The 8,240-nt window shown below is 40.9% G+C and overlaps 1 protein-coding gene across 2 annotated transcripts in view; it reads right to left on the bottom strand.

The window, feature by feature from the left end:
* ENTPD5 (ectonucleoside triphosphate diphosphohydrolase 5 (inactive)) overlaps positions 1–8,240 on the bottom strand; it is a 46,713-nt gene extending 38,473 nt beyond the window's left edge. For both annotated transcript variants that reach the window (XM_029951200.1, XM_029951201.1), the window contains exons 1-2: positions 8,208–8,240; positions 5,755–5,860 (exon numbers count right to left, since the gene is read on the bottom strand). The gene's annotated coding sequence lies outside the window, so the exon portion shown is untranslated. The remainder of the gene's footprint in view (positions 1–5,754; positions 5,861–8,207) is intronic.

Raw genomic sequence — 8,240 nt, 5'->3', positions numbered from 1 at the left:
TGTACCCCAATGTTCATAGCAGCACAGTCAACAATAGCCAAATCATGGAAAGAGCCTAAATGCCCATCACCTGATGAGTGGATCAAGAAGATGTGGTATATATATATAGTGGAGTATTACATGGCAATGAGGAAGAATGAAATAATGGACATTTGTAGCAAAGTGGACATTTGTAGCAAAATAAGTCAGGCGGAGAAGGACAGATACCATATGTTTGCACTCATAGGTCTAACAGGGGTACAGGAGAAACCTAATGGAGGACCAGGGGGAGGGGAAGAAGGAAAGATAGTTGGGGAGAGAGAGGGACACAAAACCTGAGAGACTATTGAATAGTGAAAATGACCAAGGGTTGAAGGGGGAGGGAGAAGGGAAAGGGAGGTGGTGGTAATGGAGGAGGGCACTTGTGGGGAAGAGCACTGGGTGTTATATGGAAACCAATTTGACAATAAACTATTTTAAAAAAATAAAAATTAAAAATTAAAAAAATTAAAAAGAAAAAAGCAACCATTTACTATTCCATGTATGAGTGCATGGTTACAGGAACCAAGCCAATCCTAGTCCTAGGTACATATGCAGAAGAATTGAAGACAGGGACTCAAGTATTTCCACCACAATGTTCACTAGAGCATTATACACAACAACCATAGGTGGAAAAAACGTAAGTGTCCATCAATAGATACGTAAATAAAACATGAACATATATCTAATAAAACTTGATTTATCTATAAGAAGGAATGAAGTTCTAGGGCACCTGGCTGGCTCAACTGGAAAAGCAGGAGACTCTCGATTTTGGGGTCATGAGTTCGAGCCCCACACTGGGTGAAGAGATTACTTAAATTAAAAAAAAAAAAAAGAATGAAGTTCTGCTACATGCTACAAATATGGATGAATCTTGAAAACTAAGTTATACTAAGTGAAAGAAGCCAGATACAAACAGACATATATGATTCCAATTATATGAAATATCTAGACTAGATAAATTCAGAGAGACAGAAAGTAGATTAGAGATTACCAGAGGTTGAGGGAAGGGAAGAATGGGATTTATTGATTAATAGGTCCAAAGCTGTTTAGGGTGATGACAGAGTTTTGGAAATAGTAGTGATGATTATAAAACACACTGTGAAGATATTAATACCACTGAATTGCACACTTAGAATGGTTAACATAGCAATTTTTATGCAATATATTTTACCACAATAAAAGCTTTTATTTAAAAAAAATTTTTAGTGTTTATTTTGAGTGAGTGAGTGAGTGAGTGAGAGAGAGAGAGAGAGAGAGAGAGAGAGAGAGAGAGAGGTTACGAGTCACATGAGCAGGGGAGGAGCAGAGAGAGAGGGAGAGAGAGAATTCCAAGTAGGGTCTACACTCAATTCTTGGAGCCTGACATGGGGCTTGATCCCAGGACAGCAAGATCATGACCTGAGCCAATATCAATAGTCAGACACTTAACCTACTGACCACCCAGGCACCCCAATAAAAACTTTTTTTAAAAAAGCATATGGGAGGTGTCTGGCTTGCTCAGGCAGTAAAGCATATACTCTTGATCTCAGGGATGTGAGTTTAAGCCCCACATTGGGCAGAAAGCTGACCTTAAAAAAATAATAATAATAAAACTTAAAAAAAAAAAAAAGGAAGATAGAACCAAATATAAGATCGTAAGAGGAAAGACTTTGGCTACTATTTTAATGGAGCAATAGTTACTACACTTCATTCTTGGGATGATCCATCTCATGGATACACAGCCAATTATGATTTAAACTCTGAAGGGTAGTACTGATACTCAGAATATGTCTTTAAGCTTTGAATTTATACAGTATCTTCCATTCTTCCAGAAAGAGAAACTTACCTATGCAACGTATCTCTGAAAATTATACATTCAAGAGAGGATTCAAACAAGGTTTAAAATACAGGGCCCCCAAAGCAAACATTTTAAAGAAAGGTCTTCATACATTTTGTTGACTATAACATAAACACTTCCCCCAATATGCTCTTGGAATCCAAGGATGGAATGAGTAATATCTACTTCTAAGCATGCAATCTTGGGGCACCTGGATGGCTCAGTTGGTTGAGCATCTGACTTTGGCTCAGGACATGATCTCATGATTCATGGGTTTGAGCTCCACATCAGTTTCACTGCTGTCAGCCTGTCAGTAGAGCCCGCTTCAGATCCTCTGTCCCCTTCTCTCTGCCCCTCCCCTCCCTGTGCTCTCCCAAAAATAAATAAATATTAAAAAAAATTTAAGCATGCAATCTTGACATTTTTTAAAGATTATTTTTAATGTTTTTATTTATTTTTGAGAGAGAGGGAGACAGTGTGAGCAAGGGAAGGTCAGAGAGAGAGGGAGGCCCAGAATCTGAAGACAGGCTCCAGGCTTTGAGTTAGTTGTCAGCACAGAGCCTGACGCAGGGCTCGAACCCACGAACCGTGAGATCATGACCTGAGCTGAAGTTGTACGCTTAACTGATTGAGCCACCCAGGTGCCCCCAATCTTGACATTTTGATTATATTTTTTAAAAACACTTAATTTTATGTGTATGTCAATAGACTAAACTAAAAAAAAAGAGATAATTCAAACTGGCATCTCCTAATCTAATGCCCCCTTTCCTTGGCACTCTTGCCCCGTATACACAGAGAAGGTTAAATGGATTCTCTTATTTCCTTTTCTGTTAGTGGCATCACAGATTTCCTAATTCACAACTCAAAATCCTCATCATCTTTGAATTCTTCTCTCTCATACCTTCTATATTACAATCTATCATCAAGGACTGGTGATTTTCCCTTTGCAATATCTTTCTGATCTCTCTTTTTTCCCCTCCTAGTCCTGTTAATATCTAAATTCTGGCCTTTATTACCTCAGAGTTGGACTATTACAGCTTCTTAAATCATCTTCCAATTACCAATGTCTCTGTTCTCAAAAATATGCCAATGTTTTCCTAAAATGCTGTTTTCATCATTTTCCCACTAGATTTTAACCCATAGCATGTCAAGAATTTACTGATCTTTGAATACTATCCAATATGGCATATATGTTTAATTAACCAATGATTGTTGAATAAATTAATAAATACATAAATCACCTCACTTTCTCTTTAATTTTTTTTTTAAGAGAGAGTGCATGAGCAGGGATGAGGAGCAGAGAGAAAGAGAGAGAGAGAGAAAAGAGCCCAACTTGGGACTCAATCCCACGACCTTGGAATCGTGACCTGAGCCAAAACCAAGAGTCAGATGCTCAACTGACTAAGCTACCCAGGCTCCCTTCCTCTCTTTAAAACTTTCATCAATTTCCAATTGTGTATAACAGAAGGTACAAACTCAAATATCTAAGTACTTACTGGGGCCAAGCAGGAAATGTGAGTAAAGTTATAAACTAACAGGAAGTGGTGAGGACAATGACAAAGTAAAGAGTACACATCCCACCTAAGCTGGCAGTTGCTTGTTGCTGCCACAAATTGCTGCCACAATAAAAGATAGGTCCAGTACTGCCAGGTCTTCTGCTTTTTCAAGATAAGCTGGAAGTACAGATTTCTTTGTAGAATTTGGTTTTTAAACAGTGACAATGAATTCCAATTAAATATTAAAAAAACCCAAAAGCCACTGTGCAAGCCAGGCAAAACACATCTGTGAGCCAAATCCAGCCTTCAAGTTACAAGGTGGTGACTCTGCTCTGTAGGATAAAGGACAAACTCCCTACCTAACATGTGAAGTCTGTCACTGTGAATTCCCAGAATACCTTACCAAAGTCCTTTGCCCACTATTGTCGTACAAGAACCCTCTGCTCTAGTCTAGCAGTTTTCAAACTTCAGGCTGTATCAGAACCACCTGGAGGGCTTGTTAAAATAGACTGGTAGGCCTCACTGCCCATTCTGATTGAGCAGGTCTCAAGTGGGGCCTGAGAACTTCCATTTCTAATACGTAACAAGTTCCCAGGTGATGCTGATGCTACTCATCCACGGACCACACTTTGGGAACCACTGTTCCAGTTAAACACCTCCTTGTCTTTAATACACATCGAATTTTGCTTACATGATTCTTCCTTTCCAGAGAGCCTCCCCTCTTCTTTTCAACCCACCTCCTTCTGCAAACTTTCTCTGAATATGACAATCTTTCATACCACCAAATTCCTGCAGCACTTATTGTCCATGCTATGTCCCCCTTATCCATCGCTGCTTGAGGTTTTGGTTTTGGTTATTGTTAACTGTTTGTATACAGGTGCCAGTGAAGTTTTGTACTTTCAGAGATCAGTGTTCAGGTCATTATACACCTGAGTGTAAGCCATCTGAAGGCTTGTAGCCCGCAAGCTATCAGGTAGCATGGTATACAGGTTGGTACTCACTAAATAGTTCTAAGATTTTATTTTTAAATTAGCTCTGCATCCAATGTGGGGCTCAAATTACAACCTTGAGACAAAGAGTTACATGCTCTATTGTCTGAGCCAGTGAGGCACCTCCTCCCTAAATTTTTTTTAATGTTTATTTAGTTTTGAAAGAGACAGAGAGAGAGAGTGCGTAAGCACAAGGGGGTGAGGGGCAGAGAGAGAGGAAGACACAGAACCTAAAGCAGGCTCCAGGCTCTGAGCTGTCAGCACAGAGTCCAACATGGGGTTCAAGCCTACAAACTGTGAGATCATGACCTGAGCTGAAGTCGGATGCTTAAAGGACTGAGCCACCCAGGTACCCTGTCATTAAATGTTTCTTAAATGAACATCAGATCTATGAAATCAAAGTGCAGATAAATAAGCCTGAAATTTGAGTGTATTATTTTTCTTAGAGAACTTTTAGTCCTGTGTAATGACTTTGTCAGAATGGACAACTAATAAAAATTGGATATTTTGCAAGTAAATTGTCAGTGGTAATAATTCTATGGCAACACATTTTGTATAAAAATAAAAGTCAATGGTAAAAAAACAAAATGAAACAGATTTTAAAATTGGTAACAGTATATCTCTGATATCAAGGATTCCTTATCACCTGCAGAGATGTGAACTAGTCCATTATACAATACCTATTTAGGGGTGCCTGGGTGGCTCAGTCAGTTAAGCATCTGACTTTGGCTCAGGTCATGATCTCACAGTTCGTGGGTTTGAGCCCCGCGTCAGGCTCTGTGCTGACAGCTAGCTCAGAGCCTGGAGCCTGTCTTCGGATTATGTGTCTCCCCCTCTCTCTGACCTTCCCTTGCACACGCTCTCTCAAAAATTAAAAAAAACAAAAAAACAAAAAAACCCAAAAACCTATTTAATAGAATTCTGTATTTGTACAACGTGCAATAAAAAAGATGAAAGTAACTCACTCCCTATGATATTCAGAAATATTGATCAGTCACTTCAGATATAGTTTGGATAATGTATTTATGCATGATTCTAAATGCTAAGTGAAAACAAAATCAAAAGCTGTTTGTTCACCTACTCACTTCCACCTATGGAGTGGCATCTGCTATCAGGTGATTTCAAGGATAATTTAGGAGTAGAAACTCGGGTCTTCAGGCTAAACCAGAATAAAGCCACAGAGGACTTTACAGAGTAAACCATATTTGAAAACTACTAGAAGAAAAAATTAGAAATACTATATATTTTGATATGTAATCCTATGTTATTTGGCTTTTTTTTTTTTTAACAACTCCACACCTGATTTACAATCAGTAGGACACAAGAAAAGTTATCATTTGGTAAAGACAGAGACTCCAATTCATAAAGAAAAACAAAACCACCCAGAAGCATATGAAGTACATTTAGAGCTTTAAGGTAGTAGAGATGTTACCTTGTATCAGGATATTTGTCCAACCTACTAGGGCCATAATGATCTTGTCTGCTTGAGGATTCAGCCAAAACACACCACACTTCTTTGTTGAGCAGAACTATGCAAACTGGTGAAAAAAAGAATTGTAAAGCCAAGTCAACAAAACATTAAGTAGACTATTAGAAGTTTTAAAAGCATTAGTATTCTAAAAAATAAAACAAAGAAAATTTATTCAGCAAGATAATCCTGAAACTTCACAGTAAACCTACCTACTAGAAATTACGGAATACTATCAGATTAATTGCTAAACAGCAACTTCCTACTCTAGTATCTGTATTATCAGATGTGTCTAATAGATTACTGAATAATAACATCAAGTTCTTCGGTAGAGAATGTAGAGGTTCAGATGACTGGAGATTCTAGAATCACTTCTACTATGGTATAAACATGGGCCATGGTATAACTATGGCAGTTAAGCCATATTCATATCACAACAGTTTTAACTACAAATGAAACTTAGTCAATAAAAATGTTGTAGGATTAAATAACTACAAAGTACATGCAATTCAAGTACATGTATATCAAGAAATAACCTCGTTACAATAGAATTTTCCTTTCATAAATGAGTCTATAGGCCTGTGTTCAAACAAGGAAAGTCCTGGACTGACTTGCATATTGTACCAATTTTTAGAATGAATTCCAAATATACAGCCTGTGATAGAAGATGCCCTTACCTCTGTTTTCTACAAGATAGGGTACATTTTCAGAACCTTAGACAAAAACTCATCATAACTTTATGGATTCCATATCAGAGGGAACCCCTTCAATGTATGGTGATTCCACCAAGGACCCACCAGAGTGTGACAAACAGAAAATGCACCAGAAAATACAGTAAGCTACCAAAGGGTAGGGGGTGGAGGGTTGGGCAAAACAAGTAAAGAGGAGTGGGAGATGCAGGCTTCCAGTTGTTGAATGAATAAATCATAGGAATAAAAAGGACTTAGGGAATAAATTAAGTATAGGAAATATAGCCAATGATACTGTAATAGCATCACAGTGACATATGGTAGCCACACTTGTGGTGAGCTTAACACCTAGAGAAAGTAAATCACCTGAAACTAATGTAACACTTTAAGGCAACCGTACTCAAAAAAAAAAAAAGGTAAGCTAACATCTTGCTAACACACAGTAGGTCTAAAATGATTTTCAGGGCGCCTGGGTGCCTCAGGCAGATAAGCGTCTGACGTCAGTTCAGGTCAGATCTCACAGTTTCTGAGTTTGAGCCCCATCCCCCCTTGGGCTCTGTGCTGACAAGAGGTCGGAACCGGCTTGGATTCCATTTCCCTCCCCCGCTCTCTCTCTCAAATAATAACATTAAAAAACGTTTTAAAGATTTTTATCGCTCATTGCAAATCAGCATGTTTCCTCTAGTCACAAAATTCAAAAACAGAAACTACATTATCAAAGAAAAAAAAGGGAGGACATTAGGCCCCTGGAAGAGGTGAAAGGGTTAAGTTCTCCCTAAAGAAATGGAGAAGCAAAATGTACAAAGAAGTTTTTAAAGAAACTTTAAATTCAATTTGAAACGAAGAATAACGCAGAGCAGAGCTCCCGTCACAAGTTTCCTTAACCATTGTCCTGGCAGCCAGAATTCCCGATTGTCCTCAAAGACTAACTCACTGAATGAAGGCCTAATTACAAAGCTCCGCCTCTGAAAGAGAACGGTACTTTTGAGTACTCCTCTTCAAACATGTGTTCTGAGGGGGAAGAGGGGGAAGAGATACCAAAAGGCAAGAGGTTCCAACTTTAGGCAACCTGCAGAAAACGGGGCTGCGGATGAGCCAAGCATCAGCAAGTGGGAATTAAGAGCCGTTCTGGGTGGGCAGCGTCGGGCACACGGGACGGAATGGGGTCGAGGGCCTGACCCCCGAGCTCTCCTCGTGGCACCACCGCCTCTCCCACCCCAGGTGACAGCACTTTTCTCCTCGCCAGAGCCTTTCCCACCCAGGTGAAAGCACTATGGTAGCCTCACTCCCAACCACCGCCCTCGGAAAAATCCTCAACGGCCTCATCAAAATGTGTCTGGCCTCGAAGTCCGCTAGATGCGCCGTCCCTTACAGATTAGCCAGAGTTAGAAGCCAGGAGTGGGATAAGGAAACCAAGAGTCAGGGCAGCTTCGGGAGAGGCTGGGGCAGAGCAGGGCGGCTGCGGCCACGCTGGCCGTGGCGTGAGGCAAGGGGAGGATGCGCCGGGAAGACACGAAACGCTGTAAAGCCGGCGCGGGGTGGCGCTCCGACACCCGTAAGGGAAGCAAGCCTCCTGAGGCGAGGGCGCATCGACCGTCACGCCGCCGGAAACGCCCGGCCAGCAGGACGCCACCCCGCTGCTCCGGACGGGCCCACTTCGAACTCCCGCTAGGCCGCCCAGCCCCGTCCTGGGGGCGACTTTAGCGCCTCCGCCGCCCGCACACTCACCGCGCGCGCGCGCGCCGCTCGGCGCGGCCGCCC

This window comes from Suricata suricatta, chromosome 9 (genome assembly GCF_006229205.1).
Source record: "Suricata suricatta isolate VVHF042 chromosome 9, meerkat_22Aug2017_6uvM2_HiC, whole genome shotgun sequence".
NCBI lineage: Eukaryota > Metazoa > Chordata > Mammalia > Carnivora > Herpestidae > Suricata > Suricata suricatta.
This window is presented reverse-complemented; position numbering and strand designations above follow the sequence as displayed.